A 12036-nucleotide genomic window follows, 5' to 3' on the forward strand; every position below is an offset into this window, starting at 1 on the left:
CCTGAAGACACCCAGCGCATTCTCTGCCCACAATGCCCACGGCCATGGATCAGGCTCTGGCCAGGCTCCACTTGGACAGTCATACTGCAATGTGGACCTCGTCCAAGCCTCAGATCCTAAGCCTAGGACTGCTTACCATATCACCCTTACTCTTTGCCCATAATCCACATCCAGCCGTGGACATGCTTGATCCTGGCTCAGCCAGACTGCTGGGCACAGAGAGTCACACCCTAACTCCCAGTCCCAAGGCTGTAGACACCTCAGAGCTTGGCACAGTCTGCCCCAAGGCCCTCAGCACATGCATTCTACAGACAGTGGTGACATCAGGGAAGCTCTCCACTCTAAGACTGAAGGCCCCAGTGGCCCAGATGCCCTGGAGAGGGGGACCAGAGCTGAGAATCTCAGCCTGTCCCCACCTTCTGCTGCCCTGAGTAGCTGAGCTCCATCCAGCCCTGGCCAGGGCCCTGACAACCAGAGGGCAGCAGCCCTGCTGGGCCCAGACCATCAGGAGCCCCCCGGGCCCCTCATTCTACACCCCTGCCCTCCATGCTGTCAGCAGCCGGGCCCAGCTCTTCCTTAATCAGCTACCATTTATGGAGACCTTGAAGCAAATTCCACTGTTGTGTCACTGAGCAAGGTGGAAGCGTCAGCAGAGGAAGTGGTCCGAGGTTTCAGCGTTTCTGGTGGCTGAACTGCTCCCAGAGGGTAGCATGTTTAAGAAACAGTGAACTGTGTCATCAAATCAAATTTAACTCATATTTTCTAGAGACTATAATATAATGAGAATAATTTAAATAACCAGTATTTACCAAAAATTACCCAGAAATTTATAATGTTGAGAAAAAGTAATTTCTGAGAAAAAGTAAAATAGTTATATAAAAAAAGAGTTTTTCAAACTAAAAACAAATACAGATAATTCAAAAACACATGTGACCAGAGTGCAAGATTTCCACAGGGCCTCATGCTGATTGGGACCAGCAGGTCATGTGAAGGCTCAGCGAAGTGCAGTGGTAACTCATTTCCATGTTATGAGAGAGATGATAGGGAAGAAGACGACCCCTCCATGGGACACCACCTCAGGGATTCCCCCCAGGCTGCCTAGAGGAAGGGGCGGACGGGAACATCCTGCCTTGAACGCCACATTTGCATTCACTGGAAACACTGGATTAGGAAACAGAGGAAGAGCAGGGGCGGGAAGCCTGGCAGCCAAGGCGGGACATGCGGAGGGGAGCACGAGCTTCCTGGCGAACGCTCCATCTGGATCATCAGACGCATGAGGACCCAAGTCCAGAAGCTCCACTTTCATCGCTATTTCCATTATTCTTTGTCTCAGGTCCACACCTCCTGTCTGGAGAGGCTGCCGTTTCTCTCAGCCTCCCGTACTCACAACCAACGATCACAAGGTGTCAGTTCAAGGGACAGAATCTGGTCCTGAGAAGAAGAAATAGTTCTTTCCCGCTTTTCTTCAAGATCTTTGAATCACTTTCTGTAGCTCCAGATCCATTTGGGATATGTCCAGGACAGCGGGCACTTGCGGGTTTTTGTCTTCTTCTACCCCAGGGCAAAACTGGATGAGAGCTTCACATTTTTCTAGAACTAGTGCTGAACTGCTACTGGTGTGTTCCTCATCTCTCTGAACAGAATGTCTTCTTTCACGGGTTGAACAAGTCCATCCAAAACAGGAGAACTATTACCACGACGCTTACAGGACACCCTCCACCATCTCCACTGAAATTCAGGGAGAGTGAGACTTGGTCTCATATCATCAAGTTCTTCTGCCATGAAACCCCACAGCACCCCCTGGGTTCACCACTCTAAGAGCCTAGTTCCCCAGGCTGATGAAGAGCCCCCTGTGGCCACCATGGCCAGCTGGGCAGCAACACTGTGGAGACCAGGGTTCCACCCAGAACCAAACCTGCACCTGGTAACCAGGGCAGACCGTCACCACAGAGGGCAGCGGGGAGGACAGCAACAATAAGTCACACACACACACACACACACACACACACACACACCCCGCCCCCTACTGAACCTTGCCTTCTGTGGTCCCAGAGGACCCACCCCATCCTGGACGCACACTCTTACCACTGCCTGGAAAGCCCTCCCAATCGCTGTCCTTGTGGTGAGCACGTACCCACACGTAACCACGGGCTCCTCAGTCATGTCCCCAGTGCCCAGGGAAGAGTGCTCAGTGTTCTATGCGTGTCTTGGAAGGCAAGAAGGAAGGAAGAGAGGGACAGACGGAAGGACAAAGAATTCACACATTATTGTTCTCCTCTCTTGTTGGTTACTTCCTTAAGAAAGCTTAAAATTCCTATCCACAGGAATATCTGAATTATATAATTTAAAATATAAATATATATTATATAATTTTAAATATTTAAAAAATTGAAATGAATACAAATCTACACACTAGTAACATCAGGTGACCACACAACATTTATTAAAATTCACCATTTTGGACTACAATGAACACCTCAAAATTTTTTGAAAAGTACAAATAACGGAGATTTTTTTCTGTAATTGTCTGTCAGTTAAATCAGAAACAAGCAAAAAAGTTGAAGGAAAAACAACCATGTGGAAATTCTAGAGCTCCTTCTTGAGTACATTTTGGACCTAGAAGCTACCAGAACCAACACGCAGCTCAGAAAGTTAGAAATGGACAACGAAACACAAGGAAAGCAGAGAAACAGCAATGAGATCGAGACTAATTAAAATATCTTAGAACTCAGAAACTCTGAATGTTTTGACGCCAAAATCAAAACAAGGAGCGAATTACAAAAATCACAGTCTTTTTTTGTGGTTGTGAGGAAGATCAGCCCTGAGCTAACATCCAATGCCAATCCTCTTTTTTGCTGAGGAAGATTGGCCCTGGGCTAACATCTGTGCCCATCTTCCTCTACTTTATATGGGACGCCGCCACAGCATGGCCTGATGAGCAGTGCATAGGTCCATGCCCGGGATCCAAACTTGCGAACCCTGGGCCACCAAAGCAGAGTAAGTGCACTTAACTGCTACGCCACAAGGCCAGCCCACAATACTCTTCTCTTTTTTTTTTTTTAAGGAGAATGCTCAGAGCTGCCTCTCAGAGCCCACAGGGAGGCAGGCGGGAGGGCCGAGCAGTCCAGGAAGGGGTGGAGGTGCCGGGAGCACCAGCCTGGCCAGGGCTGCCCCTGAGGCTGTTGTACGGGATCCCTCAGCCCAAGGATGAGAACAGAACAGCCCGTTAGGCCTTAGGTCACCTATAAATATCAAGAGACCTCTACTCCACCCCATCTAACCTCGTGTCAAGAGGAGGGAAGTGGGCACAGCGGTTGTGGTCAGGAGCCCTGGAGGTGAGGGGTGGGATGGGGGCTGGGGGAAGAGGGGGGCTTAGTCTTCCAGAGGGTCCTCTAGGAAGCTGGGCAGAGCCTGGAGCCCAGGGCTGCCTCTCCTGCTGGAGAACACGCACAGCTCAGAACTAAAGGAGAGGCTGGACCCCAGGATCCTCACACTTCAGGGAACAGTCCCTCCAGAACAGCAGGCCCAGGTCCAGTGCTGGGGGACACAGGGGCAGGACCGATCCAGCCACTCCCCCAGGGAAATGGAGGGGAATCGTGCCGGCCACACCTACAGTGCCCATCCTGTCCTGGGACAGGGTCTGCTCTTTACTGAGTGGGGATCCTCAGAAGTGACCTCACCTGCCCGAGCCTCAGTTTCCCCTCTGTAACGTGGGGATAGGAAGAGTCCTCCGAGGTTGTCACGATTGCTTCAGCAGCTGCAGCCAAGGCTTCTGAAGGACGGGGCTCCTCCCAGCCCCCATGTCCCAGGGACACCCTGTGGGGGCTCCTGAAAACACCCCAGAGGTAGCCCCCTCAACTTTGGCAACAAGATGGGAGCCCTGCTCTTAGGCGGCCAAGAACAGACACTGTCCCCCACCCGAGAGTCGACTTCCCCACCCCTACTTTGATCCATTCAGCACACACTGACCCTGCCCTCCTGCCCTCCTCAGGCCAGGGCAAGGCCACCTGACCCACAGGTCTGGGAGCAAAGCACTCCCGCCCTACCTTGATGGAACCTCTGACTCAAGGGTCAAACCAGACAAACATGACATTTAAATTTCAAGAATAAAGGACCAAAGTTCCCTCCAGAAAGTCTGTACCAAGTCACACTAGCTGTGTTTGGGAATGCTCATTTCCTGACTTCTTAACCAGCCCTGGATTTTAAGTACTTCTTTTTTTTTTCCCCAGCCATCTGTTTGCCAAAATAGAACATTGCATTTTTTTAAAGTTTTTATTTCTTGAAACATGCATGATGAGCAACTTTCATTTCTCGTATTTTTTCCATTTCTTTCATTACATCTGTTAATTCCTGTGCTTATACTTTGTCCACTTACTGCTGGGGTGTTTTGTCGTTTTCTTATTGATCTGTGATTCATTAAATTGGACATTGCAAATATTTCCCATTCTGTCACTTATCTTTTACCTTTGTGTTTTTTCCCTAATGCACAAAAATTTCATTTTTATAAAATCAGACTTGGCAAGTTACTGCCTTTTTTTTCCCAGTAACTTTATTGAGATCATAATGGTTTATAACATTGTGAAAATTCAGGTGTACATTATTGTTTATCATTTTCTGAGTAGACTTCATCGTGGTCATCCCAAGTAGTCTAATTATTGTCCGTCACTGCACATATGCGCCCCTTTACCTCTTTCACCCACCCCTATCCCCTCCTTCCCCTCTGGTAACCACTGATCTGTTCTCTTTATCCATGTATTTGTTACACTCCACATGTGAGTGAAATCATGCAGTATTTGGTCTTTCTCTGTCTGGCCTATTTCACTTAACATAATACCCTCAAGTTCCATCTATGTTGTTGCAAATGGGACGATTTTGTCTTTTTTTATGGCTGAGTAGTATTCCATCGTATATATATACCATATCTTCTTTATCCATTCATCTGTTGATGGGCATTTGGGTTGCTTCCACATCTTGGCTATTGTGAATAATGCTGCAATGAACACACGGGTACACAGATCTCTTTGGATCATTGATTTCAAGTTCTTTGGATAAATGCCCAGTAGTGGGATAGCTGGATCATATGGTATTTCTATTTTTAATTTTTTGAGTAATCTCAATTCTGTTTTCCACAGTAGCTGCACCAGTTTGCATTCCCACCAGCAGTGCATGAGGGTTGGTTCCCTTTTCTCCACATCCTCTCTAACATCTGTTGTTTTTTGTCTTGGTAATTATAGCCATTCCGACCGGTATAAGGTGATATCTCATTGTTGTTTTGATTTGCATTTCCCTAATAATTAGTGACGTTGAACATCATTTCATGTGTCTGTTGGCCATCTGTATATCTTCTTTGGAAAAATGTCTGTTCATATCCTCTGTCCATTTTTTGATCGGGTTGTTCGTTTTTTTGTTGTTGAGTTGAATGAGTTCTTTATATATTTTGGAGATCAATCCCTTGTCCGATAGGTGATTTGCAAATATTTTCTCCTAGTTCATGTGTTGTCTTTTCTTTTTGTTCATGGTTTCCTTTGCTTTGTAGAAGCTTTTTAGTCTGATGTAGTCCCATTTGTTAACTTTTTCTTTTGTTTCCCTTGCCCAATCAGACATGTTATTTGAAAAGATGCTGCTAAGATCAATGTCAAATAGTGAACTGCCTATATTTTCTTCTTGAAGTTTTATGGTTTCAGGTCTTACACTCAAGTCTTTGATCCATTTTGAGTTAATCTTTGTGTATGGCGGAAGATAATGGTCTACTTTCATGCCTTTGCATGTGGCTGTCCAGTTTTCCCAACATCATTTATCGAAGAGACTTTCCTTTCTCCATTGTATGTTTTTGCCTCCTTTGTCCATAGATGTGTGGTTTTATTTATGGGCTTTCAATTCTGTTCCACTGATCTGTGTGTCTGTTTTTGTGCCAGTACCACACCGTTTTGATTACTATAGCTTTGTACTATATTTTGAAGTCAGGGATTGTGATGCCTCCAGCTTTGTTCTTTTTTCTAGGGATTGCTTTGGCTATTCAGGGTCTTTTGTTGTTCCATATAAATTTTAGGATTCTTTGTTCCATTCCCATGAAGAATGTCATTGGGATTCTAATTGAGATTGCATTGAATCTGTAGATTGCTTTATGTAGTATGGACATTTTAACTATATTGATTCCTCCAACCCATGCGCATGGAATATTTTTCCATTTCTTTGTGTCTTCTTCAATTTCTTTAAATAATGGCTTATAGTTTTCAGTGTATAGGTCTTTCACCTCTTTGGTTAAGTTTATTCCTAAATACTTCATTCTTTTTGTTACAATTGTAAATGGGATTGTACTCTTGAGTTCTCTTTCTGTTAGTTCGTTATTAGTGTATAGAAATGCAACTGATTTTTGTAAGTTGATTTTGTACCCTGCAACTTTGCTGTAGTTGTTGATTACTTCTAATAGTTTTCTGATGGATTCTTTAGGGTTTTCTATATATAAAATCATGTCGTCTGCAAACAGCAAGAGTTTCACTTCTTCAGTGCCTATTTGGATTCCTTTTATTTCTTTTTCTTGCCTAATTGCTCTGGCCAGACCTTCCAGTACTATATTGAAGAAGAGTGGCGAGAGTGGGCACCCTTGTCTTGTTCCTGTTCTCAGAGAGATGGCTTTCAGTTTTTCACCATTAAAAATAATGTTGGCTGTGGGTTTGTTGTATATGGCCTTTAGTATGTTGAGGTACTTTCCTTCTATATCCATTTTAATCAGAGTTTTTATCATAAATGGATGTTAGATCTTGTCAAATGCTTTCTCTGCACCTATTGAGATGATCTTGTGGCTCTTATTCTTCATTTTGTTGATGTGGTGTATCACATTGATTGATTTGTGGATGCTGAACCATCCCTGTGCCCCTAGAATAAATCCCACTTGATCATGGTGTACGATCTTTTTAATGTATTGCTGTATTCAGTTTGCCAACATTTTGTTGAGGATTTTTGCATTGATGTTCATTAGCGATATTGGCCTGTAATTTTCCTTCTTCACGTTGTCCTTGTCTAGCTTTGGTATCAGGGTGACGTTGGCCTCACAGAATGAGTTAGGAAGCATTCTGTCTTCTTCGATTTTTTGGAATATTTTGAGAAGGATATGTATTAAATCTTCTTTGAATGTTTGGTAAAATTCTCTAGAGAATCCATCTGGTCCTGGACACTTGTTTTTTGGGAGGTTTTTAATTACCGTTTCAATCTCTTTACTTGTGATTGGTCTATTCAGGTTCTCTACTTCTTGATTCAGTTTGGGGAGGTTGTATGAGCCTAAGAATTTATCAATTTCTTCTAGGTTATCTAATTTGTTGGTGCATAGTTTTTCACAGGATTCTCTTATACTCCTTTGTATTTCTGCAGAATCTGTTGTAACTTCTCCTCTCATTTCCAATTTTATTTATTTGACCCTTCTCTCTTTTTTTCTTGGTGAGTCTGGCTAAGGGTTTGTCAATTTTGTTTATCTTTTCAAAGAACCAGCTCTTAGTTTCATAAATCTTTTCTACTGTTTTTTTAGTCTCTACTTCATTTATTTCCACTCTGATTTTTATTATTTCCCTCTTTCTGCTGACTTTGGTTTTTGTTTGTTGTTCTTTTTCTAGTTCTGTTAGGTGCAGTTTAAGGTTACTTATTCAAGGTTTTTCTTGTTTGTTGACATGGGCCTGTATTACTATGAATTTCCCTCTTATGATTGCTTCTGCTGTATCCCATAGGACTTGGCATGTTGTATTTTCATTTTCATTTCTCTCCATGTATTTTTTAATTTCTCCTTTGATTTCTTCATTGATCCAATGGTTACTCAGTAGCATGTTGTTTAGTCTCCATATATTTCTGGCTTTCCCAGCTTTTTTCATGTAGTTGATTTCTAGTTCCATAGCACTGTGGCCAGAAAAGATGCTTGGGATGACTTCAGTCTTCTTAAATTTATTGAGGTTTGCCTTGTTTCCCAACATATGGTCTATCTTTGAGAATAATCCGTGTGCACTTGAGAATAATGTGTGTTCTGCTGTTTTGGGATGGAATGCTATGTATATATCTGTTAAGTCCATCTGATCAAGTGTTTCATTTAAACCTACTATTTCCTTGTTGACTCTTTGTCTGGATGATCTGTAAATTGATGTAAACAGGGTGTTGAGGTCCCCTACTATTATTGTATTGCTGCTAATTTATCCCTTTAGGTCTGTTAATAGTTGCTTTATGTACTTTGCTGCCCCTGTGTTAGGTGCATATATATTAATGTGTTAGGTGCATATATATTAATGTGTTACGTCCTTTTGGTGGAATGTCCTTTTAATCATTGTATACTGCCCCTCTTTGTTGCTCATTGTCTTTTTTAACTTGAAGTCTGTTTTTTCTGATATAAGTATGTCAATACCTGCTTTCTTTTGTTTGTCATTAGCTTAGAGCATCCTCTTCCATCCCTTCACTCTGAGCCTGTGTTTGTCTTTAGAGCTGAGATGTGTTTCCTGGAGGCAGCATATTGTTGGATCTTGTTTTTTAATCCATCCAGCTACTCTGTCTTTTGATTGGAGAATTTAATCCATTTATATTTAGAGTGATTATTGATACATGAGGGCTTAATACTGCCATTTTATTTCTTGTTTTCTGGTTGATCTATGTTTCCATTATTTCTCTTCCTTTGTATTTCTGCCATTTCAGTTTGGTGGTTTTCTGTGATGGTTTTCTCAGTTTTCTTTTTATTTATGAATTGTGGCTCTGCTCTGACCTTTTGTTTAGTGGTTACCATGAGGTTTGTATAAAAGATCTCGTAGATGAAATAGTCCACTTTTTCATAGCCTCTTATCTCCATTAACCTAAGAACGTTCCATCCCTTACCTCTTCCTCTTCCAAGTTATTGTTGTTACAATTATTCTGTTTTTAATGCTGTGAGTTTGTGACTAAGTTGAAGTGTTTATACTTACTTTTGATGCTTTCCTTCCCTTTATCTTTAGGATATAACTGAGTATTTGTTTCCCTGTTCTGATAGAGAGCTGCAGTTTTCTGATTTTGTCTGTCTAGTTATCTCCTTGCTCAATGCTTTGTAGACCTTTTCCTTTTTGTTTGTGGTCTGAGCACATCTTTATTTCTTGTAGGGAAGGTCTAGTGGCAATGAACTTCCTCAGCTTTTGTTTATCTGGGAAAGCTTTTATTTCTCCATCGTATCTGAAGGAAAGTTTCACTGGCTCGAGGATTCTTAGCTGCAAGTTTTTGTCTTTCAGTATTTTGAATATATCGTTCCATTCTCTCCTAGCCTGTAGAGTTTCTGCCGAGAAATCTGCTGAGCCTGATACGGGTTCCTTTGTAGGGTATTTTCTTCTGCCTTGCTGCCCTTAATATTTTTCTTTGTCATTGACTTTTGCCAGTTTTACTATTATGTGCCTTGGAGAAGGTCTTTTAGGATTGATGTAATTAGGCATTCTATTGGCTTCATGTATTTATAAATCTGGTTCCTTCCTCAGGTTTGGGAAGTTCTCAGCTATTTCTTTGAAGAAGCTCTCTGCTCCTTTCTCCCTCTCTTCTCCCCTCTGGAATACCTATAATCCTTATGATGCTTTTCCTAACTGAGTCGGATATTTCTCAAAGAATTCCATCATTTTTTTTAATCTTATTTCTGTCTCCTCCTCCACCTGTAGCATTTCTATACTTTTATCCTCTAAATCACTAATTACTTCCTCCATAACATTGGCTCTATTCTTTAAGGATTCTAGATTACTTTTTATTTCATTATTATGTCTTTCATAACCAGAATTTCTGCTTGATTTTTTTTATAGTTTCAATCTCTTGGGTGAAGAGCTTCATTTTATTCCTGAGCTCACTGAACTGTTTTTCTGTGTTCTCTTGTATCTCATTGAGTTTCTTTATGACAGCCATTTTGAATTCTCTGTCATTCAGATTGTAAATTTCTGTGCCTTCAGGGTTGGTTTCTGGAGAATTGTCATTTTCCTTCTGTCTGAACTGTTGCTGTGGTTTCTCATGGTGTTTGATGGACTAATCTTTTGTCAGGGCATTTGTGGTGGTATTAGGTCGCAGCTTCCACCTGCTACCGCTAGGGGGAGCAGGGGTAGAGTTTCTGGTCCCTCCCTATCTGCTGGAAGTTGTGTGGGTACTGCAGATGCTTGCACCAGCCTGGAGAGCATTCAGGCACTTGTGTGGACTGTGCTCGGTGGGCAGGGCTTCTTGTGGGGTCCCAGCCAGGGCCATTCCTTGGGGCCCCAGGGGCACAGTGGGCTCCCCCCTTCACTGGGAAAGTGATCACGAGTGGGTTAGGGGCAGCCGTGGCCTCTTCCTGCAGTCACCCGGGGGCACAATCCCTCTTCTGGGGCTCAGCAGTACCATGTGCACTGGTGCAGGCCTGGAGTATGCTTGCCCCAGCTTGCTTAGTTCCATGGCAGACTCTGCTCGCAGTCCCGGTGGCTGCTGTGTTTGGTGGGCAGGGCTTCTCGTGTGGACCCAGCCAGGGCCCCTCCTTGGGGCCGTGGGGGCACCGTGGGCTCCTTCCCTCACCCAGAAAGTGATCACAAGCAGGGTAAGGGCAGACGCCACCTGTTCCTGCAGTCACCCTGGGGCACATTCTGTTCCCACTTGCAGGGTGCTCGGGTCAGGCTGGAAAGTGATCCTGTGTGTGCAGAGGGCCGCAGGGGGGTATGGAGTGTTCACTTATCTCCACCACTTCCCAGAGGGTCAGTCTCTCCACCCTCAGATGTATAGCTGCGTGTGTCTCTCAGGCGTCCTGTTGTGCTGTGCAGGCTTCTTCTTTTGGTCAACGGATGTCCATTCAGCTGTAGTTCAAAATGGGGAGAGACCAAGGGAATAGCTCACTCCGCCACGTTGCTGACATCACTCTGAGTTATTGCCTTTATGACTTCTGAGTTTCACACTGTCCCATGAGAGTCACATCAAATGGGTCTGACACAACCACCCATATTGTAGGTGACATCCAATACCACCTTAGATGTGGATTTCTGGGGTTGTAAACTGTCCTGCCCCCTCTAGTTGGCTTTTCCTCCCCACTGAATTATCTACCTACCCACATTTTTCTGCATCTAGAGCCGGCACAAACTGAACTCAGAACACAGCCCCTTTTTCTTATTTCTCCACAACCTCTCTCACAGGATGTCACGGTAAGAAGGCAGGAGATCTCACAGCCAAGGGACCAGGTGTCTGTCACACTTTTTTTTCCCAGCTTTACTGAGATATAATTGACATGTAACATTGTGTAAGTTTAAGGTATACAATGTGTTGAGTTGATACACTTATATATTGCAAAATGATTACCACCTACCCTTAGCTAACACTTCCATCACATCACATCACATCACATAATTACCATTTCTTTTCTGTGGTGAGAACATTTAAGATCTACTCTCTTAGCAACTTTCAAGTACGTGTTACAGTATTGTTAGCTATAATCTGTACAATAGATCTCCAGAACTTATTCATCTTTAAACTGGAAGTTTGTACCATTTGACCAACATCTCCCCAAACCAACCCCTCCACACCAGCCCCTGGTAACCACCTCTACTCTCTGTTTCTACAAATTTGGCTTTTTTAGATTCCACATAAAGTGATATTATACAGTATTTGTCTTTCTCTGTCTGACTTATTTCACTTAGCATAATGCCCTCAAGTATCATTCAAGTTGTTGCAAATGGCAGGATTTCCTTCTTTCTCGTGGCCAAGTACTATTCCATTGTATACATATATACCACATCTTCTTTATCCATTGATCCATCAACAGACACAGGTTGTTTCCATATTTTGGCTATTTGTGTCACAGCTGCTGCTTACACCGTGCCTGGGTCACACCTACTCCAGGGAATTTGTCACAGGCAAAAATCTCCTCTAAAGTTCCCACTCCAAGCCTTTCAACCCAACCAACCACTGCTGAGCTGCCAATTCTTTCTCCCAGAGTCTCCTCCCATTCCCTACTCTCAATCCACCACCAACTCCAAAGTTCCCTTCAGACGAAGCTCCCACCTCCCCATCCTCGATACATGCCTCCTGGGTGCCTCCTCATCTGATGTCACCTTC

Source organism: Ceratotherium simum, chromosome 6 (genome assembly GCF_057802395.1).
Source record: "Ceratotherium simum simum isolate JZ-2026a chromosome 6, ASM5780239v1, whole genome shotgun sequence".
Classification (NCBI taxonomy): domain Eukaryota; kingdom Metazoa; phylum Chordata; class Mammalia; order Perissodactyla; family Rhinocerotidae; genus Ceratotherium; species Ceratotherium simum.